The sequence below is a fragment of the Eschrichtius robustus genome, chromosome 8 (assembly GCF_028021215.1).
Source record: "Eschrichtius robustus isolate mEscRob2 chromosome 8, mEscRob2.pri, whole genome shotgun sequence".
In the NCBI taxonomy this organism is placed as follows: domain Eukaryota; kingdom Metazoa; phylum Chordata; class Mammalia; order Artiodactyla; family Eschrichtiidae; genus Eschrichtius; species Eschrichtius robustus.
The window spans coordinates 115,073,188-115,098,156 of NC_090831.1; the positions used below are offsets into that span (position 1 = coordinate 115,073,188).

At 39.1% G+C, this 24,969-nt stretch overlaps 1 protein-coding gene across 1 annotated transcript in view; it reads right to left on the reverse strand.

The window, feature by feature from the left end:
- Positions 1–24,969, reverse strand: part of SVOPL (SVOP like) — a 72,268-nt gene that overhangs the window by 3,684 nt on the left and 43,615 nt on the right.

Consider the following 24,969-nt stretch of genomic DNA (forward strand, 5'->3'; position numbering starts at 1 on the left):
TTAGGAAGCAGGCCGCAAAGCCGGAGGTGAGTGATGGGCAAGCGAGTGAAGCTTCATCTGCGCTCCCCATCGTTCACATTACCGCCTGAGGCATCTCCCCCACCCACACCCCCATCCGTGGAAAACTGTCTTCCACAAAACCAGTCCCTGGTGCCAAAAAGGTTGGGGACCGCTGGTTTAGACACTCCATCTCACACATCAGCTTCCCTAGGACTTTGCCCAAAGTTAGCAAAAAGCCAAGCACAGGGTAGTTGTCAACTAATCTCACAAGGATGGTTAACTGAAATGATTAAGGAACAACAAGGCTCTCTAGAGTCACAGAATATTGCAGTTTGGAGACCTAGACACTAGTCTAGTCTTTGGTCTAGTCCAACGTCTTCACTTTACAGATAATCCTAGAGTAAGGAAGGGCTAAGTGACTACTTGTCCAAAGTCACAGATAGATCCCTGACACATAACAGGTCCCTACTGCTGTCACCACCGCTAAGGTTCCCCTAAGATACACAATTTGAGGAGAGCCCATCCTGTGTATAAGGCCTACTTGACCTTTTTTTTTTGGTCTGCACTGCACAGCATGTGGGCTCTTAGTTCCCCAACCAGGGATCGAACCCACACCCCCTGCATTGGATGCGCAGAGTCTTAACCACTGGACCACCAGGGAAGTCCGCCTATTTGCCTTCTAAAACAGTAAATCATCCCACTTGTCAGGCAAACAGAACCCATGATATTAACCACATTTACTATTTCGTAGTTGACCTAGCAAGTGATAGTTATTATTTTCTGATTTTATCTCCCAAAATAAAATATGTTACAATTTTCGCCAAACAGGAGTTTGGGAAACCAGGATGATAAAAGGGAAAAGGGGTAGAAACCAAAGGAGACCAGGCAGTCTGAACCATGACCAAATGATGCCACAGTTAGGCATGTGTCTAGATTCTGCCATTACTGCCACTTCTGTTTCGACACCAAAATTCTCACCACCACCAGGCTGAATTCTAAACTAGCTCTACTTCATAGTCTTTGCACCAGATTCAAAGTCTGAAATGGTGTGAGAGCCTGATGGTTAAGTTCAGGTCATAAAACTTTGTGCTCTACCAACTAGGATCAGGGAGAGCAATTCCTTCATTTCTTCGGCTTCCCTAGAGGGGTTTAGGGCTCTGCTTCCTAGCAGGACTCTAGCAATCAAGTCAGTGTTACTGGATATTCTTTCAATAAATTCCTTTCTGGGATGTCCCTGGCAGTCCAGTGGTTAAGACTCCGCACTTCCACTGCACGGGGCGCAGGTTCAATCCCTGGTGAGGGAACTAAGATCCTGTATGCTGCACAGCATGGCCAAAAATAAAATTAATTAAAAAAACAAAAAAATAAATTCCTTTCTGCCTAAGTTAACCAAAGTCAATTTCTACTGTTTATAAGCAAGAACTCTGAGTAATACCTAATTATAAAAATCATCCGGCCAAAGAGGAAATGCAGATGGCTAACAGGCACATCTGCATGTTAGCAGGTACTCAACGTTGCTAATCAGGGAAATGCAAATCAAAACTACAATGAGATATCACCTCACACCTGTCAGAATGACTATAATCAAAAAGAACACAACATGTTGGCGAGGATGTGGAGAAAAGGGAACCTTTGTGCACTGTTGGTGAGAATGTAGCCACTGTGGAAAACAGTAGGGAGATTTATCAGAAAACTAAAAAGAGAACTACCATATGACGCAGCAATTCCATTCCTGGGTATATATCCAAAAAAACCAAATAAACCAAAAACACTGAAAATCTTCTGGGAATTTTGTTAAAATGCATATTTGCAGGCCACACTCCAGATTCACTGTATCAAAAAACAGAGACCTGTAAATCTCTACTTCTAAAAATCAGCCCAGACCAGGGACAAAGATAAAAGGTTCAGTCCAACAGGAAAACACTCCTAAAGGTTTATACACCAAAGAGCTTCAAATTACATTCTTCCAGAAAAAACAAAGGAGAAACAAATCTACATATAGTTGGAGACTTCAATACCCCTCTCTCAATTGACAAACTACTAGACAGAAAATCAGCAGGATATAGAACTTTATGACACACATTTATAGAACACCCACCCAACCAACAGCAGAATACACATTCTTTTCTGCCTGTGGAACATTCACCAAGATAGACCTCGTTCTGGGCCATAACATTAACCTCAAAGGATTTAAAAGAATTGAAATTATAGAATGTGTTCTCTGACTCAAATGCTATCAAAGCTAGAAATAAAGATGACAGGAAAATCTCCAAACACTTCTAAACAATCCACAGGTCAAAGAAGTCTCAAGAAAAATAAAAAATAACATTGAACGGAATGAAAATACAGCATATTAACTTTGTTGGACACAGATAAATAGGAACAAAAATAAAATACTTAGGAATGAACTTAAGAAATGTATTACATATATGAAGATATTTTTCATGTCCCTACTAAGGCACATGAAAAATTGAATAAATTTGTTTAGTTCTTAGAAAAATGCAGTATTGTTTTAAAAAATGGTTCTCAAAGTAATCTGTAGTAACTCTAATGGATTCTCAATCAAAATCCCAGTAGTATTTTTGAGTCAATCTGGGGGGAAAAACTGATTCTAAAGTTAATTTGAAAGCATTAACATGTCTAAAAAAATCAAGACACTTCTGAAAACATGTGCGGGTGAGGGAATCTGGGGAGGTTATTTGGCTAAGAGGCACTAAACAAAGTTTCAATCATTAACAATATGATATCAGTGCCAAAATAGATCAGTAAAACAATGAGTCACAAAATAGATCCAAGAATTTATGGAAATTTGGTTTTATAATAGGGGCATGTTAAATCAACTGAGAGGAGCCAGACAAAAGGATGATGAATGGCCTGGGAACAACCAGCTAAGCACTGTTTTCTTGCTTTGTTTGCTTGTTTTGTTTTTTTTTTGTTGTTGTTGTTTTTATTGAGCTATAGGGGATGGCTTGGGAAATACGTCTGAAAGTTATGCCCTACTAGGGAAATGTCCATTCTAATTTTCCTGGGAAAGGTTTCAGAGCTTTTTCTTTTTCTTGGAGCTGCTGCTCTTGTTGAGTGGCTCCTCCTTGGAAGAGAATTTCCTCTTTTGCCTGGGGACCTCTTGTTTCCTGACTCTTCAGGGTCACTAACTGGTTCCTCTTTGGGGAAAGATTTCTTCTTCTTGCTAAGACTTCCACTGCCAGCTGTTTCCTCAAGATCACTACTAACCAGCTCCTCCTCGGAAAAAGATTTATTTTTGGGGGGTTTGGAGAAGGAGACAGATGGGTCTTCCATTCCATTCTCCTGAGGAGCCTCCTGGGGCTTTTGCTTCTTTTGGGGTCTTTCACTTGTCTCCTCACACTCTTCCAGGGTCCTACTGCTGCTTTCTGAAGGTGCCGGGGCAATCGCAGCCAGCCTTTTCTTTTCCTTCTTCAGGTGTTTCTTCTCCTGTTTCTCCAGCTTCCTAGTAATCTCGGCAGCCTCTTCCTCTGCCTGGCCGAAGAAAAGTGCTGAAAAGGCTTGAAGACCTCTGGTTCCCCAGTTCTCTCTCTTGGCTTTATTGAATCAGGCTCATTAAATCAGTTTGTTTTGTTGCTTTTTAAAGCTGGACCTTTACCTCAGGTCTTAAGCATAAGTAAATTGTGAATAAATCGAAGAATTTAATGTTTTAGATGAAACATTGAAAGCCTTTGAACTTTCAGTGTTTAAGAAACATTTTTAGAAATATGGATTAATGAAGGCCATTAAGCATGACCCAAAACACTAACTCCTTAAGTGAAAATAATTGGTAAGTTGACTACAAAAAAATTTATATTTTGCATGCCAAAAACTTTGATATTAACATCATAAGGCAAACCATGAACAATAAAAAAATATCTGTAGTATAATAATAAATAGCTAATGGCCTGAAGAAATTTTAGCAAATCCCATAAATAAGCAGTTTACCAAAAAAATACAAATGGATAATAAACAGATGAAAGATGCTCAGCCTTACTAATAACAAAGTACAAATTAAGATGAGATATGATTTATTGTCCACCATATCAAAAAAGGTTTTAAAAAAAAGGGTTATTAGTGATAATGGAAAGAAACAGGGATGCTTGTTTAAGAGTGTGTTAAGGGCTTCCCTGTTGGCGCAGTGATTAAGAATCCGCCTGCCAATGCAGGGGACAGGGGTTTGATCCCTAGCCCGGGAAGATCCCACATGCCACAGAAAAACTAAGCTAGTGAGCCACAACTACTGAGTCTGCACTCTATAGCCTGTGAGCCACAACTACTGAGCCCCTGTGCCACAACTACTGAATCCCGCGCCTAGAGCCTGTGCTCTGCAACAAGAGAAGCCACGACAACGAGAAGCCCGCGCACTGCAACAAAGAGTAGCCGCCGCTCGCCACAACTAGAGAAAGCCCATGCGCAGCAACAAAGACCCAACAGAGCCCAAAAATAAAAACAAATAAATAATTAATAAAAAAAGTGTGTTAATATTAATATATCAAGGAGTATACAAATTTTTTAAAAAGATCCATTGTAATTTAAAATACGTACACCCTTTGACCTCAAAATTATCCAGTAGGCTTTTTCTACATAAGAATGCTTTTCTTGGGCTTCCCTGGTGGCGCAGTGGTTAGGAATCCGCCTGCCATGCAGGGGACACAGGTTCGAGCCCTGGTCTGGGAAGATCCCACATGCCGCAGAGCAACTAGGCCAGTGCGTCACAACTACTGAGCCGGCGTGCCACAGCTACCAAAGCCCGCGTGCCTAGAGCCCGTGCTCCGCAACGAGAGAAGGCACCGCAATGAGAAGCCGGCGCACCGCAATGAAGAGTAGCCCCCGCTCGCTGCAACTAGAGAAAGCCTGCACACAGCAACGAAGACCCAATGCAGCCAAAAATAAAATAAATACAATAAATAAATTTATAAAATAAGAAAAAAAGAATGCTTTTCCTTAGACATACTCCGTGGTCATTCCCACATGACTCTGCCCTATTGTAGAGGCCCTCCCTAACCACCCTATATAGCAGACCACTCCCATCACCATCTCCTTCCCCTGTTTTATATGTGTTTATATCAGTAATCATATGGAACATATTAGCAAACTCTTTGTCCCTTGTCTATTCTCCACTAGAATGTCACGTCAAAGAATCTGGGACCTGGGTTTTCACAGTATCCGGAACATAAGAGAGCTCAATGACTAACATAGTTGCACAGTTACAAAGTTGTGCATGATGTTCAGTGCCCCGTTGTTTGTAAAAGCAGAGAGAAATAACATTAGAAACAACTTCATCAACAAGGTAATGGCTATCTAATTATACACATCCCTACAATGGAAATCTATGCACCTACATAAGAGAATGAGGTTGATCTCCACACACTAACATAAAATGATGATTAATGAGAAAAGGCAGTTGCAATATGTAGATATATATATGTAGGTGTGTGTGGATAGACGGATGGATGGACAGGTTTGCGTATGTGTATGTCTGAACATGGGCCTGTCCACATGTGTACGCACACACACGTGGATACATAGTGTAAAGAGGAGTCTGACTCCGCTTAATGACTGCTGACAGCCTTTAAGCCTCACCCTTCCCTCTTCCCCTTGTACCCCAATTTCTGAACAAACTGATAAGAAAGCCTGGATGCTTCATCCTTTGGTACTGGCAGGAGATTCAAACCACACAAGCCCCTGCCCTAGCATGGAAACCCACAAATCTGGCCGCAAGAAAAACCCCAGCCAATCTCCTTGCCTGTTCTCTCAGGCCATTTTGGATCTGCCTGAGAGGGCTACCCTGCTCTCCCAGAGATCTCAGCTATGTAATTAAACAATAAACCTTTCATACCCTCTTGGTGTGTGTATGTGACATCAGTCTTGACATCTGACCCCCAATTTTTTGGGGGGGGTGGGGAGGAGTGGAGGGAAGTTCCATCTGTCTCTGCAGGTGACCATAACAGGTAGATATATAGATAGATGTAGACATTTATTAAGTAAGTCTACCTACATATTTACAAGCCTCTAGTATAATATGTATGTAATAAGTTTATAGATACACACATACAACTCTGGTATATTACTGATAATAACAGATATACCAAGAGAGACATAATATATATGCATAAAAAAGCATCTGGAAGAGGCTTCCCTGGTGGCGCAGTGGTTGAGAATCTGCCTGCCAATGCAGGGGACACGAGTTTGAACCCTGGTCTGGGAAGATCCCACATGCTGCGGAGCAACTAGGCCCGTGAGCCACAACTACTGAGCCTGCACGTCTGGAGCCTGTGCTCTGCAACAAGAGAGGCCGCGACAGTGAGAGGCCCGCGCACCGCGATGAAGAGCGGCCCCCGCTCGCCGCAACTCGAGAAAGCCCTCGCACAGAAACAAGGACCCAACACAGCCAAAAATAAATAAATAAATAAAAATTAAACTTTAAAAAAAAAAAAAAAAGCATCTGGAAGAATATACCCCAAACCATTAAGGCATACACTGGTGGTTATCTCTGGTGATAGCATTACAGAAAATTATTCCTTTCTCAGTTACACATTTCTGCGTTTGAAATTTTACAAGCTGGGGGCCTCATTGTACTCATGTACTACAGCCCCATAGTACATGTTGAGGATTTTGGCCTTTATTGTTGAGGAATGGCAAGGGCAAGATGATAAAGAGTTTAAGCACAAGAACAATGTAAGATCCACACGGATGCGGTGAGGAAAATGAGTTGAAGGAGAGTAAGAGCATACAGAGGAGACCAGGCAGGACGCTACCTTAGCCATCCAGGGAAAGGTGATGGTAGTTCAAACCAGAGTGGTGCTGGTGGTGGAAAAGGAGATAAGATTAAGGATTCAGCATCTATTATTAGGATGTTAAATCCACATGGTTTGGGGACTGGCTATGATGATGAGAGAGAAGGGAACAGCAAAGGACAGTTCCAGGTTGGGTAGTGATGCCATGCACTGATGGAAACTGTGAAGAGGAGTGGGTTTGGGGAGAAATGTCATGATCTTACTGTTGGACGTGGTGAATTTAAGGTGAGTTTGAGACATTCAAGCAGAAATGTTGAGGAGGTGAATGGATGTATGAATCGCAGCTCAGAAGAAAGGCCTAGACTAGAGATATAAAGATGGGAGTCATGAGCGTATAGTTGGTGATGAAAATCATAAAAATGGGTGAAATCACCTAAGTGGAGAGTAAAATATGAAAAGATGAGGATCTAATATTGAGCAATAAGAATCCTCAGTGGGGGGGGGGGGGCGGGGATGAATTGGGAGATTGGGATTGACATACATACACTAATTTGTATAAAATAGATAACTAATAAGAACCTGCTGTATAAAAAAATAAAGAATCCGCAATAATAAAGAAAGAGTAGAGGAAGGTGTACCACAGAGAGATTGAGAAAGAGAAGTGGAAGATGCAGGAGGAAGACCACAAAATGCAAGGTGACGATGCCGTAGGAAGGGGACAGAGCACGAGGGCGTGACCATCAGAACTGTATGTGAAGGAGAGGTCTCGCAAAAGGGAGGGTTAAAACGACATTTGGATTTAGAGACGTGGAGCTCACAGAGACCTTATCAAGCATTTTGTTGGAGTCAGGAAGGCTGCAGCCAGTTGGAGCGGGTGGACGAGTGAGTGGGGGGAAGGAAATGAGGACAGTGAGGAGGAAGGAAAGAAGAGGAAAGAGTGAGTCAATGGAGTTCACAGTACAGTTTGTCAGCTATGGAATCTTAACATTAAAATGCTGACCAGAAGGATTCCACACGGAGAGATAGATTGAAATCACAGGACAGATACAATGATAAACCTGAAAAACTCAAAGAGACTCAAATGAAAACCCATCAGAATGAGTTCAGTAAGCTGGCGGTTTGAAAATCAATAGACAAAAAACTTAATAGCCTCTCTAAATACAAATAACTAGTTAGAATGTTAGACTAGAAGTTATAATGAAAGAAAATCATCTATTTGCAATAACAATGAAAAGCCTTAAAATGCCTAAGAATAAACTTAACAAGATGCGCAGGATCTATTTGAAGAAAACAATAAAATCCCAGCAAGGAACACAGAAGAAACATTGAACAAATGGAGAGAAGAACCTTGTTCTTATATGGGAAGACAACACTAAGAAAAATAGTCAATTTTTCCTAAATTAACGGATACATTTAATGACTTAACAACTAACGTCTTAATAGGATTTGGGCAGACAAGGGAGGCACATTGCAAACAAATGATTCTAAATCTTATCTGAGAAAGAATAGCAATGAGGTGGAGCTTACACAACCAGTTTTGAAAATGTACTATAAACCCCATCTGACTAATGAAAAGAATATGACAATGACGAAACCACACAGATCAATGGACTAAAATAGCAAGGCTAGAAATAGACCAAGTGATTGTGGGAATATAAAGCAGACATTTCTAATCCATGAGTAAAAATATAGGTAAATAAATGAAATAAATAGTTAAATAAATAAATAGTGTAAGGACAACTGGCCTGCCATATAGGAAATCATAAAGCTGTTTCCTGCATTAGACCTCACACTTCAATACTATGATGGCCTGAAAGAGGGCACATCAGGGATTTCTGGGTCAGACTTTGGGATACATTTCACTCTGAGAAAATTGATTAAGTTGTACACTTATGATTTGGCCACTTGTATATGTATGTCATATTTCAATAAAAAGTTTGCGCACCTTTTCCCCCCAAAAAAGACAAGGCCAGAGAAGGACCGGAAGAAAAGAGATGTGTATTCTCAGAATTCTAATCATAGAACCCAGAATATTGATAAATTTGAGTGTCTATGAACTCTAAGTTTCCGTACAGAGAAAGAGGACCATAAACAAGAAGGAAAGACAAACAAAAAGTTGGGAGGAACATTTGCAGTATGTCAGGAAAATGATTAAAATCCTTTATATATATGAAGGACTCTCACAAATCAATGTATTAAAGACCGAATTGAAAAATGGACAAGGACCTGAGTGAACAAGCTAAAAAAGATAGATAGCCAATTAAAATATGAAAAGAACATTCAGTTTCATTCCTAATCAAAGAAACATGAATTACAATATCAAAGAGATATCATTTATTGCCAGTAAGATTGGCAAAGATGAAAAAGAGAAACAAAACTAATTGGCCAGTATGTGAAGCAGCGAGGCCTACCACATTGGTACAACCTTCCCAAAGAGAATTTTAGCACAGTGTATCAAAATGGAAAATGAGCAGACCCCCTGACCTACCAATCCAATTTCTAGGAATTATCCTAAAGAGATAATTGCATAGTTGGATAAAAATGTAAGCACAAGGGTGCTTATAACTGTTGTTTATAATAGACAAATATCAAATAGTCTAGACATTTAACAATACAGAACTGACAAAGTTCTTGAAAGTAATTTTTGGAGTATACATATGACATTTTTCAGCATGAAAAAGGGCTTGACTTTTATTTTTATCAACATGAAAAATGTCTGTAACATATTGTTGCATGCCAAAAGCAGGCTATAAAAAGTCCATGAAGGTTTGGGTTCAAGATGAACCCACCTCCTCTCACAGACACACTGAATCTACAGCTACATACAAAATAATATCATCTGAAAGAAACCCCAAAACTAACTGAGTGACTCCTACACATCGGGCAAAGAAAAAACCCCACATCAAAATGGGTGGAAGAGGCTGAGACACAATCTTACCATGAACTCACCCCCAGTTCAGTGACCCACAAAAAGAGGGGAACTCACAACCTTGAGCTTCTCCATGAGGAGTGACGGGTTCAAACCCCACATCTGGCACCACAACTTTTAAGACCTGCACCTGAGAGATGAACCCGCAAAACATCTAGTTTTGAAAGCCAAGAGGGCTTGCAGCCACAACAACAAGACAAGGCTACAGCAAACCGAGCATTGTCCTTAGACGGCTCCCAGGGACTCACCTGGCTACCCACCTGGGGCCCAGTGCAGAGTCAGCCCACTGAAACACATCCAGTCTTTCTGTGAAAGAGGCTTACTTGCTTATTTTAAACCATCACCTTGTGGGGCAGGCCTCTACTGAAATACTCTGTAAAGATGAAGGCTGGCAGGTGCCATCTTTATGCTGTCCCTCTGCCTTGCTCCAAATCTCTGGTATCTCCCAAAAAGGAGCTTGTGTACATGTATGGTGTCCCCATTTTTGTGGCTACTGCCCAGGGAACACCCCTTGATCGCTTGGCTCTGGTGGCCAGCAGGGTTTATGTTTATGGGTCCCACAAGACTGTAACAGAGAAAGAGTTCTTAACTACCTACACCCCAGGGCACAGCAGCAGAGAGCCAGCAGACTGAAACACCTTCTTTCTGGGAAAGAGGCCTGTAAGCTTATCTTCATAGCTGCAACCTGGGTGGCAGGCTTCTAATTAAACACACATCTAGGGACCAACTATAATCCTCTCCAGAGACCAGAAGACTGGCTGGTGCCATCTTCCTGCTCTCCCTCTGCCCACTCCAAAAGTAGTAAAAATAACTATAACTACAATAATGTGTTAATGGATACACAAGATAAAAATATGTAAATTGTGATATCAAAAACAAAGTGTGGGTGGAGAGTAAAAATGTAGTGCTTTAGAAAGCATTTGAACTGGAGCTGTTATCAAATCAACTGTTGTATCTCTAAAATGCCTTATGTAAGTCTCATTGTAGCCACAAAGCAAAAACCTAGAGTAGATACACAAAAGAGAAAGAGAAAGGAATCCAAGCATAGCATGACAGAAAATTGTCAAATCACAAAGGGAGAGCAAGACAAAAAGAAATGAACCAAGGAACAAAGACAGAAAACAGAGAAATGGCAATAAGTATATACCTATCAATACTTACTTTAAATGTAAAAGGACTAAATTCTCCAATCAAAAGACAGAATGACAATGGATTTTTCAAAAAATAACGAGACCAATCTATATGTTGCCTACAAGAGATTCACTTCAGATGTAAGGACGCACACAGACTGAGAGTGAAAGGATGAAAAAAGATACTCCATGCAAATGGAAACCAAAAAGAAAGCTAGGGTAGCTATACTTTTATCAGACAAAATAGACTTTAAGTGACAAAGAAGGTCATTACATAATAATAAAAGGGTCAATCCAACAAGAATATATAACATTTGTAAATACTTATGCACCCCATACAGTAGCACCTAAATATACAAAGCAAATATTAACAGATCTAAAGGGAGAAATAGATGTCAATACAGTAATAGTAGGGGACTTTAATACCCCACATTCACCAATGAATGAACGAATAATATCCAAAATATAAAAAAACTCATACAACTCAATAACAAGAAAACAATTCAATGTAAAAATGGGCAGAGGATATGAAGAGACAATTTCCCAAAGATGACGTACAGATGGCCAACAGGTATGTGAAAATCTACTCAATATCACTAATCATCAGGGAAATGAAAATTAAAACCACAGTGAGATATCACCTCACACCTGTTAGAATAGCTATTATCAAAAAGGCAAGTGATCACAAGAGCTGGTAAGGATGTGGAGAAAAGGGAACACTTTTGAACTTTAAGACCCCACATTCACCAATGGTGGGAATATAAATTGGTGCAGCCAATATGGAAAACAGTATGGCAGTTCCTCAAAAAATTAAAAATAGAACTACCATATGATCCAGCTATTCCAGTTCTGGGTAATTATCTGAAAGAACCAAAAGTACTAACTTGAAGAGATATCTGCACTCCCATGTTCACTGCAGCATTATTTGCAACAGCCAAAACATGGAAACAAGCTAAGTGTCCATCAGTGGATGAATGGATAAAGTAAATGTGGTATGTATATATATACAGTGGAATATTATTCAGCCATCAAAAAAGAAGGAAATCCTGGCACTTACAACAGCATGGATGGACCTTAAGGGCATTATGCTCGGTGAAATAAGCCAGATAGAGAAAGACAAATACTGTATCATCTCACTTATGTGGAATCTAAAACAAACAAACACTGTCACAGGTACAGAGAACAGATTGGTGGTTGCCAGCAGCAGGGGTGGGGGTGAAATGGGTGAAGGGGATCAAAAGGTACACATCCTCCAGTTGTAAAATAAATAAGTCCTGGGGATGTATGGTACAGCATTGGGACTATAGTTAATACTGTATTATATGCTTGAAAGTTGCTAAGAGAATAAATCTTAAAAGTTCTCATTACAAGAAAAGAAAAATGTTTATGTATGGTGATGGATGTTAGACTTATTGTGATCATTTTGTAATATATACATATATGGAATCACTATGCTGTACACCTGAAATTAATGTAACATTATGTCAGTTATATCTCAATTTAAAAAGTATATGGAGATGGGATCAAGATGGTGGAGGAGTAGGACATGGAGCTCACCTTCTTCCACAAAAACATTAAAAATTGATCTACAAGTAGAAGGCTTAACACAGAACACCGGCAGAAGACCTCAGACTTCTTGCCAGAAAGGGCAAGGAAACCTCCATGTAACCAGGTAGGACAAAAGGAAAAAGAAAAAGAAAGGAGTTGGGATGGGGCCTGCACCCCAGGGAAGGAGCTGTGAAGAAGGAAAGGTTCCTACACCCTGGGAAGCCCCCTCAGTGGTGGGGGAGATCAGCCTGGATGGAGGGGGAGCTTCAGAGCCTTGGAGGAGTGCACAGAAACCGGTTTGTGGAAGGCAAAACAGAAAGTAACTTGCACAGAAGGTCAGCACTGCCACCTTGCACTCCTCAGGCTGAGACACTCATCTGATGCTGCAGGTGGGGGCTGGGTGCTGAAGCTCAGGCTTCAGAGGCCAGACCCAGGGGTAGGACTGGGGTTGGCTGTGCAGAGACAGTCTGAAGAGGCTGGACTGTGGCAACTGAGGGTGTACATAGAAGACGCCTGGGCACACCAGAGAGGCAAGATGCCATTATTGGGGGGTGCACAAGGAGAGGGGCAGGACCACCGTAAGAGCTTCTTTCCCTATGAGCATTCTCAGGCAATAGGACACTGCCAACAGGAGCAGGGCATTAGTCACCGCCACCGCTACAAGACCCATGAGCAGGTGCCAAGGACTGCCCTCCCGTCCCAGGAGTGTGCAGACTGCAGCTACCCCTAGGAAACCCACAAGCAGACACCAAGCCCTGCCCCTGCTGTCCCAGAAGTGCACTGCCCGCAGCTGCCACTATGAGACATGTGAGCAGGTGCCACGCACTGCCCTCCCATCCCAGGAGTGTAACGGACCACAGCCACCCCTAGGAGATCCACAAGCAGGTGCCAAGCCCTGCCCCTGCTGTCCCAGGAGTGCACTGGCCACAGCTGCCACTATGAGACCTTCAAGCAGGCGCCAAGTGCTGCCCCCACCATCCTAGGACTGCACAAGGGCCACCACACCTGCACACCCCATATCAAGTGGATAACGGCCAGCACACACTGATGAAAGAGGCAGCAAGCATCCAAACTAAAAACAGCCCCTTGATTCTGGACAAGATGGCGGAGTAGAAGGACTTGAGCTTACCTCCTCTCCTGAAAACACCAAAATCACAACTAACTACTGAACAACAATCAACAGAAAAGACTGGAACCCACCAACAAAAGATATTGTACATTCAAAGACAAAAAAAATCCACAACAAGACCATAGGAGGAGTGCTTTCATGACATAATCAAATCCCATATCCACTGGGTGGGCAACTCACAAACTGGAAAGTAATTATATCACAAAGATTTTCCCACAAGAGAGTTCTGAGCCCCACGTCAGTCTCCCCAGCCTGAGGGTCTGGCACTGGGAGGAGGAACGCCCCCAGAGCAGTTGGCTTTGAAGGCCAGTGGGGCTTGAGTACAGGAGCTTCACAGGACTGGGGCAAACAGAGACTCCACGCTTGGAGGGCACTCACAAGGGTTCAAATACACTGGGACCCAACACAAAGCAGTAACTCCACAGGATCCTGGGCTGGACCTACCTGCGGGTCTTGGAGGATCTGCTGAGAAGGCAGGGGTCGGCAAATGCTAACAGCCAGAAAAGGAGAAACCAACAGTAATACAATAATAGTGGGGGACTTTAACACCCCACTTACATCAATGGATAGATCATCCAGACTGAAAATCAATAAGGAAACACAGACCTTAAATGACACATTAGACCAGATGCACTTAATTGATATTTATAGAAGATTCCATCCAAAAACAGCAGAATACACTTTCTTCTCAAGTGCACATGGAACATTCTTCAGGATAGATCACATCTTGGGACACAAAATCAAGCCTCAGTAAATTTAAGAAAATTGAAATCACAGCAAGCATCTTTTCTGACCCCAGTGCTATGAGATGAGAAATCAATTACAGGAAAAAAAAGAACTGTAAAAAACACAAACACGTGGAGGTTAAACAATACGTTACTAAACAACCAATGGATCACTGAAGAAATCAAAGAGGAAATCAAAAAATACCTAGAGCCAAATGACAATGAAAACACAATGATCTAAAACCTATGGGACACAGCAAAAGCAGTTCTAAGAGGGAAGTTTATAGCAATGTAATCTTACCTTAGGAAACAAGAAAAAGCTCAAATAAAAAACCTAAGCTTACACCTAAAACAACCAGAGAAAGAAGAACAAAGAAAACCCAAAGTTAGTAAAAGGAAAGAAATCATAAAGATCAGATCAGAAATAAATGAAATAGAGATGTAGAAAAGATCAATAAAACTAAAAGCTGGTTCTTTGAGAAGATAAACAAAATTGATAAACCATTAGCCAGACGCATCAAGAAAAAGAGGGAGAGGACTCAAATCAATAAAATTCAAAATGAAAAAGGAGAAGTTACAACAGACACCACAGAAATACAAAGCATCCTAAGAGACTACTACAAGCAACGCTATGCCAATAAAATGGACAACCTGGAAGAAATGGACAAATTCTTAGAAAGGTTTAACATTCCAAGACTGAACCAGGAAGAAACAGAAAATATGAACAGACCAATCACAAGTAATGAAATTGAAACTGTGATTAAAAATCTTCCAACAAACAAAAGTCCAGGACCAGATGGCTTCACAGGTGAATTCTATCAAACATTTAGAGAAGAGCTAACACCCATCCTTCTCAAACTCTTCCAAAAAATTGCAGAGGAAGGAACACTCCCAAACTCATTCTATGAGGCCACCATCACCCTGATACCAAAACCAGACAAAGATACTACAAAAAAAGAAAATTACAGACCAATATCACTGATGAATATCGATGCAAAAATCCTCAACAAAATACTAGCAAACAGAATCCAACAGCACATTAAAAGGATCATACATCATGATCAAGTGGGATTTATCCCAGGGATGCAAGGATTCTTCAATATACGCAAATCAATCAGTGTGATACACCATATTAACAAATTGAAGAGAAAAACCACATGATCATCTCAATAGATGCAGAAAAAGCTTTTGACAAAATTCAACACCCATTTATGATAAAAACCCTCCAGAAAGTGGGCATAGAGGGAACCTTCCTCAACATAATAAAGGCCATATACGGCAAACCCACAGCAAACATCATTCTCAACAGTGAAAAACTTGAAAGCATTTCCTCTAAGATCAGGAACGAGACAAGGATGTCCACTCTCACCACTATTATTCAACATAGTTTTGGAAGTCCTAGCCACGGCCATCAGAGAAGAAAAAGAAATAAAAGGAATACAAATTGGAAAAGAAGAAGTAAAACTGTCACTTTTTGCAGATGACATGATACTATACATAGAGAATCATAAAAATGCCACCAGAAAACTACTAGAGCTAATCAATGAATTTGGTAAAGTTGCAAGATACAAAATTAATGCACAGAAATTTCTTGCATTCCTATACACTAATGATGAAAAATCTGAAAGAGAAATTAAGGAAACACTCCCATTTACCATTGCAACAAAAAAAAGAATAAAATACCTAGGAATAAAGCTACCTAGGGAGACAAAAGACCTGTATGCAGAAAACTATAAGACACTGATGAAAGAAATTAAAGATGATACCAACAGATGGAGAGATATACCATGTTCTTGCATTGGAAGAATTAATATTGTGAAAATGACTATACTACCCAAAGCAATCTACAGATTCAATGCAATCCCTATCAAATTACCAATGGCATTTTTTACGGAACTGGAACAAATCATCTTAAAATTTGTATGGAGACACAAAAGACCCCGAATAGCCAAAGCAGTCTTGAAGGAAAAAAACGGAGCTGGAAGAATCAGACTCCCTGACTTCAGACTATACTGTATAGTATACAAAGCTTTGTATACAAAGCTACAGTAATCAAGACAATATGGTACTGGCACAAAAACAGAAACATAGATCAAGGGAACAAGATAGAAAGCCCAGAGATAAACCCATGCACCTATGGTCAACTAATCTATGACAAAGGAGGCAAAGATATACAATGGAGAAAAGACAGTCTCTTCAATAAGTGGTGCTGAGAAAACTGGACAGCTACATGTAAAAGAATGAAATTAGAACACTCCTTAACACCATACACAAAAATAAACTCAAAATGGATTAAAGACCTAAATGTAAGGCCAGACACTATAAAACTCTTAGAGGAAAACATAGGAAGAACACTCTTTGACATAAATCACAGCAAGATCTTTTTTGATCCACCTCCTAGAGTAATGGAAATAAAAACAAAAATAAACAAATGGGACCTAATGAAACTTCAAAGCTTTTGCACAGCCATGGAAACAATAACAAGACGAAAAGACAACCCTCAGAATGGGAGAAAATATTTGCAAACGAATCAACGGTCAAAGGATTAATCTCCAAAATAAATAAACAGCTCATGCAGCTCAATATTAAAGAAACAAACAACCCAATCCAAAAATGGGCAGAAGACCTAAATAGACATTTCTCCAAAGAAGATATACAGATGGCCAAGAAGCACATGAAAAGCTGCTCAACATCACTAATTATTAGAGAAACGCAAATCAAAACTACAATGAGGTATCACCTCACACCAGTTAGAATGGGCATCATCAGAAAAATCTACAAACAACAAATGCTGGAGAGGGTGTGGAGAAAAGGGGACCCTCTTGCACTGTTGGTGGGAATGTAAACTGATACAGCCACCATGGAGAACAGTATGGAGGTTCCTTAAAAAACTAAAAATAGAATTACCATATGATCCAGCAATCCCACTACTGGGCATATACCCAGAGAAAACCATAATTCAAAAAGACACATGCACCCCAATGTTCATTGCAGCACTATTTACAATAGCCAGGTCATGGAAGCAACCTAAATGCCCATCGACAGACAAATGGATAAAGAAGTTGTGGTACATATATACAATGGAATACTACTTACTCAGCCATAAAAAGGAACGAAGTTGAGTCATTTGTTGAGACGTGGATGGATCTAAAGACTGTCATACAGAGTGAAGTAAGTCAGAAAGAGAAAAACAAATATCGTATATTAACACATGTATGTGCAACCTAGAAAAATGGTACAGATGAACCGGTTTGCAGGGCAGAAGTTGAGATACAGATGTAGAGAACAAACGTATGGACACCAAGGGGGGAAAACCGCGGTGGGGTGGGGATGGTGGTGTGCCGAATTGGGCGATTGGGATTGACATGTATACACTGATGTGTATAAAATTGATGACTAATAAGAACCTGCAGTATAGAAAAACAAATAAACAAACAAAAAACACAACTAATACTAAACTTTCTTTGGGTTATTTGTATGGAAATATGTTAATATAAATGTTTCAGACATTACAGGAAATTTCTAAAAATCTTATATGTTCTGATATAATGTTATAAGTCATAATTCTAGTTATTACTTTAAGATGTATATCTCAGAAATAACTAAATTTCCTTGTCAATTGCATTATTATGAACTTTCATCACATCTTTAACCATGGTCATTTTTAAGTCTTTTGTCATTTTCAGACAGTTCTGGGTGTACTCTGATGCTTTTGCAAATATGTTCCTATAAAAGGGTTTCATCTTCAAGGAATTCATGGAAAAGACTCTGACAAGTACAGGTTTCTGGTAACTGACTATACTGCTGAACTGAATGAATAAGCATTTTCAGAACTCTAATGGAAAACTGATGAATTCGTAAAAGTGTTAACAAAGGATCAAGATAAAAAAATTAATTACATGGGACTGAGTGAACTGATGAGGATGATTATAATTTTTGTGACTTTCTGTTTGAATAAAAAAAAAAAACCCACAAGGACTCAGAGGCAAAAAATATACAAATCAATTTTCACTGCAAAGTAAAGGAGCTGTTACAGTGGAGGATTACTGGACTGAATGTCAATATTATGACATAGTATGAGTGTGTTTCGTGTTTGGTAATTGCAATCATTGTTGCTTTTGTTGTGGTCATCCATTTACAATGCTTGGTGTCAGTTTATTTATCTCTTGTAAAAATAAAATACAGTGTGTGTGTGTGTGAAAAAAAAAATGAAGCAGGGAATTAGGTTAACTCTTGGGACTGGGTTGAATAACTAATCTAAAACGTACTGAGGGTAAAGCAGCTCTGTAAGAGAAAATATTGTGTTTATATATGAACCTTTTGAACTTGAAGTACTTGAGGGATACTTAGGTAGAAATGTATAGCAGGGCATTGGTTTCAAGTTTCTGAAACTCAGAAACAAGCCATTGGCCAAAAATACACATTTGGGAGTCACTGATTTTATTTGAAGTTATAGGTTTAGGTGAGGTTACCTAAATGTCATAATTATTATGATTTTATCATGATATTTTAAATTTAACTCCCTAAGTGGACAAAGTACTCTATTAAAATAATTAAGCAAATGCCCTGCATATTTGCCTTATAATAAATTACAGAATAATTATGTATATTTTTTATAATGTAAGTGCTTTCAGCATCATAGTGCTATTGGTTAATTTGGTCATTCCCCAAGTTTTAAAAAGACTCCAAATTTAGAAACTGAGAAAAAATTGTAGAATGATAGTGCCTTATTAAGAAGTTTTATGTATATCAAACCTTTGGATACCCACTGTACTCTAAGCTTTTTGAAATCCAATCAATCAAATCAATGTGTCTGAATTCTTCTAGCACAGAGTCTGGTACATAGTAGAAACTCAATAAATATCCGTTAAATGTGTGACAAAGACTGTGTAGCAGTTGAACGAAACTGGAGATTAAATATATACAGAAAATTTTAAAACTAAATAAATAAAAAATAAAAGCTGGTTCTTTGAAAAGATAAACAAAATTGATAAACTTTTAGCCAGACTCATCAAGAAAGACAGGGAGAGAACTCAAATCAATAAAATTAGAAATGAAAAAGGAGAAGTTACAACTGACACCACAGAAATACAAAGGATCATAAGAGACTACTACAAGCAACTATATGCAAATAAAATGGACAACCTAGAAGAAATGGATAAATTCTTAGAAATGTAGAACCTTCCAAGACTGAACCAGGAAGAAATAGAAAATATGAACAGATCAATCACAAGTACTGAAATTGAAACTGTGATTTAAAAACTTCCAACAAACAAAAGTCCAGGACCAGATGGCTTCACAGGTGAATTCTATCAAACAGTTAGAGAAGAGTTAACACCTATCCTTCTGAAACTCTTCCAAAAATTCCAAAGGGAGCAACACTCCTAAACTCATTCTATGAGGTCACCATCACCCTGATACCAAAACCAGACAAAGATACTACAAAAAAGAAAATTACATGCCAGCATCACTGACGAACACAGACACAAAGATACTCAACAAAATACTAGCAAACTAAATCCAAAAATACATTAAAAGCATCATACACCATGATCAAGTGGAATTTATCCCAGGGATGCAAGCATTCTTCAATATCCACAAATCAATCAGTGTGATATACCACATTAACAAACTGAAGAATAAAAACTATGATCATCTCAATAGATGCAGAAAAAGCTTCTGACAAAATTCAACACCCATTTATAATAAAAAAAACTCTCCAGAAAGTGAGCATAAAGGGAACTTACCTCAACATACTAAAGGCCATATATGACAAACCCACAGCTAACATCATTCTCAACAGTGAAAAACTGAAATCATTCCCTCTAAGATCTGGAACAAGACAAGGATGTCCACTCTTACCACTTTTATTCAACATAGTTTTGGAAGTCCTAGCCCCAGCAATCAGAGAATAAAAAAGAAATAAAAGGAATCCAAATTGGAAAAGAAGTAAAACTATCATTGTTTGCAGATGACATGATACTATATATAGAAAATCCTAAAGATGCTACCAGAAAACTACTAGAGCTCATAAATGAATTTGGTAAAGTTGCAGGATACAAATTTAATACACAGAAATCTCTTGCATTTGTATACACTAACAATGAAAGAGCAGAAAGAGAAATTAAGGAAATAATCCCATTTACCACTGCATCAAAAATAATAAAATAGCTAGGAATAAACCTACCTAAGGAGGCAAAACACCTGTACTCTGAAAACTATAGGACTCTGATGAAAGAAATCAAAGATAACACAAACAGATAGAAAGATATACCATGTTCTTGGGTTGGAAAAATTAATATTGTCAAATGGTTATACTACCTAAGGCAATCTACAGATTCAATGCAATCCCTATCAAATTACCAATGGCATTTTTCACAGAACAAGAACAAAGAAATTGTAAATTTGTATGGAAACACAAAAGATCCCGAATAGCCAAAGCAATCTTGAGAAAGAAAAACAGAGCTGGAGGAATCAGGCTCCCTGACTTCAGACTATACTACAAAGCGACAGTCATCAAAAAAGTATGGTACTGGCAAAAAAAACAGAAATATAAATCAATGGAACAGGATAGAAAGCCCAGAAATAAACCCATGCACCTATGTTCAATTAATCTATGACCAAGGAGGCAAGAATATACAATGGAGAAAAGACAGTCTCTTCAATAAGTGGTGCTGGGAAAACTGGACAGCTACATGTAAAAGAATGAAATTAGAACATTCTCGAATGGGACTTCCCTGGTGGCGCAGTGGTTAAGAATCTGCCTGCCAATGCAGGGGTTATGGGTTCGAGCCCTGGTCTGGGAAGATCCCACATGCCGCGGAGCAACTAAGCCCGTGCAACACAACTACTGAGCCTGAGTCTAGAGCCTTCAAGCCACAGCTACTGAAGCTCATGTGCCTAGGGCCTTTGCTCAGCAACAAAGAGTAGCTCCCCTTTGCCACAACTAGAGAAAGCTCACATGGCAACGAAGACCCAATGCAGCCAAAAATTTAAAAGTTTTAAAAATTTAAAAAGGAGGGTGGGAAGGTAGGAGAGGCAAGAGGGAAGAGATATGGGGATATATATATATGTATAGCTGATTCACTTTGTTATAAAGCAGAAACTAACACAGCATTGTAAAGCAATTATACTCCAATAAAGATGTTAAAAATAAATAAATAATTTTAAAAAGAAAAAAAAAAGAACATTCTCTAACACCATATGCAAAAATAGACTCAAAATGGATCAAAGACCTAAATATAAGGGCGGACACTATAAAACTCTTAGATGCAAACATAGGCAGAACACTCTTTGACATAAATCGCAGCAATAACTTTTTTGATCCACCTCCTAGAGTAATGAAATAAAAACAAAAATAAACAAACAGGACCTAATTAAACTTAAAAGCTTTTGTGCAGCAAAGGAAACCATAAACAAAAAGACAACCCACAGAATGGGAGAAAATAATGTGCAAACGAAGCAACCAACAAGGGATTAATCTCCAAAATATACAAACAGCTCATGCAGCTCTATGTCAAGAAAACAAACAACCCAATCAAAAAATGGGCAGCAGATCTAGTGGGGGTGGAGGTGCCACACTGCTCTGCACACAGGATCTTAGTTCCCCAACCAGGGATCAAACCCATGCCCCCTGCACTGGAAGTGCAGAGTCCTAACCACTGGACCGCCAGGGAAGTCCCAGGCAGAAGATTTAAATAGAAATTTCTCCAAAGAAGACAGCCAGATGGCCAAAAAGCACATGAAAAGATGCTCAACATCACTAATTATTAGAGAAATGCAAATCAAAACTACAATGAGGCATCACCTCATACCGGTCAGAATGGCCATCATCAAAAAGTATACAAACAATAAATGCTCGAGGAGGTGTGGAGAAAAAGGGAACACTCCTGCACTGTTGGTGGGAATGTAAATTGGTGCAGCCACTGTGGAAAACAGTATGGAGGTTCCTCAATAAACTAAAAATAGAATTACCATATAATCTAGCAATCCCACTCCCAGGCATATATCAAGGCAAAACTATAAGTCAAAAAGATACATGCACCCCTATGTTCATAGCAGCACTGTTCACAATAGGCAAGACATGGAAACAACCTAAATGACCATCAACAGATGAATGGATAAAGAAGATGTGGTACATATATACAACGGAATACTACTCAGCCATAAAAAAGAATGAAGTGATGCCATTTGCAGCAACATGGATGCAACTAGAGATTATCATACTAAGTGAAGTAAGTCAGAAAGAGAAAGACAAATACCATATGATATCACTTATATGTGGAATCTAAAATATGACACAAATGAACCTATCTATGAAACAGAAACAGAATCAGGGACATAGAGAACAGACTGGTGGTTGCCTAGAGGGAGGGGGTGGGAGAGGGATGGATTGGGAGTTTGGGATTAGCAGCTGCAAACTTGTATATATAGAATGGATAAACAATGAGGTCCTACTATATAGCACAGGGAACTATATTCAATATCCTGTGATAAACCATAATGGAAAAGAATATGGAAAAGAATGTATACATATGTATAACTGAGTCACTTTGCTGCACAGCAGTAATTAACACAACACTGTGAATCAACTATACTTCAATTAAAAAAATAAAAATAAATAAATTGGTATAACCACTATGGAGAACAGTATGGAGGTTCGTTAAAAACGAAAAATAGAACTACCATATGATCCAGCAATCCCACTCCTGGGCATGTATCCAGAGAAAAACATAATTCGAAAAGATACATGCACCCCTGGGGCTTCTCTGGTGGCACAGTGGTTAAGAATCCGCCGGCCAATGCAGGGGACACGGGTTTGAGCCCTGGTCCAGGAAGATCCCACATGCCACAGAGCAACTAAGCCCGCGCGCCACAACTACTGAGCCTGTGCACCTAGAGCTCACGCTCCGCCACAAGAGAAGCCACTGCAACGAGAAGCCCGCACACCACAACGAAGAGTAGCCCCCACTCGCCGCAACTAGAGAAAGCCCGTGCGCAGCAACAAAGACACAACTCAGCCAAAAATCAATTAATTAATTAATTTTTTTAGAAAAGAAAAGATACTTGCACCCCAATATTCATTGCAGCACTTTTTACAATAGCCAAGACATAAAAGCAACCTTAATGTCCACCGGCAGAGAAATGGATAAAGATGTGGTACATATATACAATGGAATATTACTCAACCATAAAAAAGAACGAAATAATGCCATATGCAGCAACATGGATGGACCTAGCGATTATCATACTAAGTGAAGTAATTCAGACAGAGAATGACAAATATCATATGATATTACTCATATATGGAATCTAATTTTTAAAAATGATACAAATGAACTTATTTACAAAACAGACTCACAGATTTTGAAAACAAACTTATGGTTACCAAAGGGGAAACGGGGAAGGGATAAATTAGGAGCTTGGGATTAACATAAACACACTACTATATATAAAATACATAACCAATAAGAACCTACTGTATAGCACAGGGAAATCTACTCAGTATTCTATAACAACCCTATATGGGAAAAGAATCTGGAAAAGAATGAGTATATGTATATGGGAAAAGAATCTGGAAAAGAATGAGTATATGTATATGTATAACTGAATCACTTTGCTGTACACCTGAAACTAACACAACATTGTAAATCAACTATACTTCAGTAAAATTTAAAAATTAATTAATTAAAATAAAAATAGATCTCATTAAAGTGGAAAGAATCACCCTATGAATAATGTTACCATAAATATCATGCTAACAATTGAATTCCAATAAAGTATTTTAAATCTATTAAAAAAATAAAAAGTATATAACTATGATCATATTTGAGTAAAATGTATATGCATATTTATATGTACATATGCTTAGATATATTGCAAGGGCTTCATTAAAATATTTATATCCAGTTATCTCCAGTAAAATATTAGGGTAGTAAAATTTTATTTCTAGTTTTTAATTTTTGTGTTTTCAGTGCGAAAGAAGAAAAAATCACGTGGTCAAATTGCCTTTGGAAATCTCTTAAATCACTGAAAATACAATAAACACAAATGTATTTATGAACCACACTTGACATTGACAAAAACTTTCTCCTTGACCAAACCCTAGCCAGGCTTTTCTAAGCTGCTTCTCACCTAGGCCTCAATCTTGGTATATAAAGATTTGAACAAAGACTAACAGTTTCTAACAGCTCAAATCCACACCCCTCGGATGACCCTAGCTCTCGTAAAAGTACCTACCTGAACATACTCAAGGTTTCCAAAAAATTTACTGTTTGTTCCGGTCGATACCTGGAGATAAGGCTCCTGTCTGGGTTTCACATGGACCAACCCCTCTTACCACTTTTTGCCTATTTTCACTTCCCTTTCTCTATTGAGACCTTCCTTGTCCTATTCCCTCTTCTCCCTTTAAAAAGCCCAGTCACCTCCGTACAAAACAAAGTTGAATTCACTTCACACTGGACTCTTTTTCCCTACTGCAATAATTACTAATCAAAATCTGTCCCTACCACTTTAACTAGTGTCTGACTTTATCTTGGACAACATAGTTTCTCAGTAAGTTTACTGCTTACCAGAAATCACTAATGAAACTATGAAATGGATAGATTTTTTATTCCCAGTAACTGGTGAAGTTCTGTGTATCATCTTATGCGTTGATTCATTGTTTCCATGCTTCTGGGGAAGGTCAGGAATTCAACAGGACAACAAAATCATTGTTCAGCTGTGACAATTCAATTAGGGTTTTTTGAAACCCTTGAAAATTAAAGGT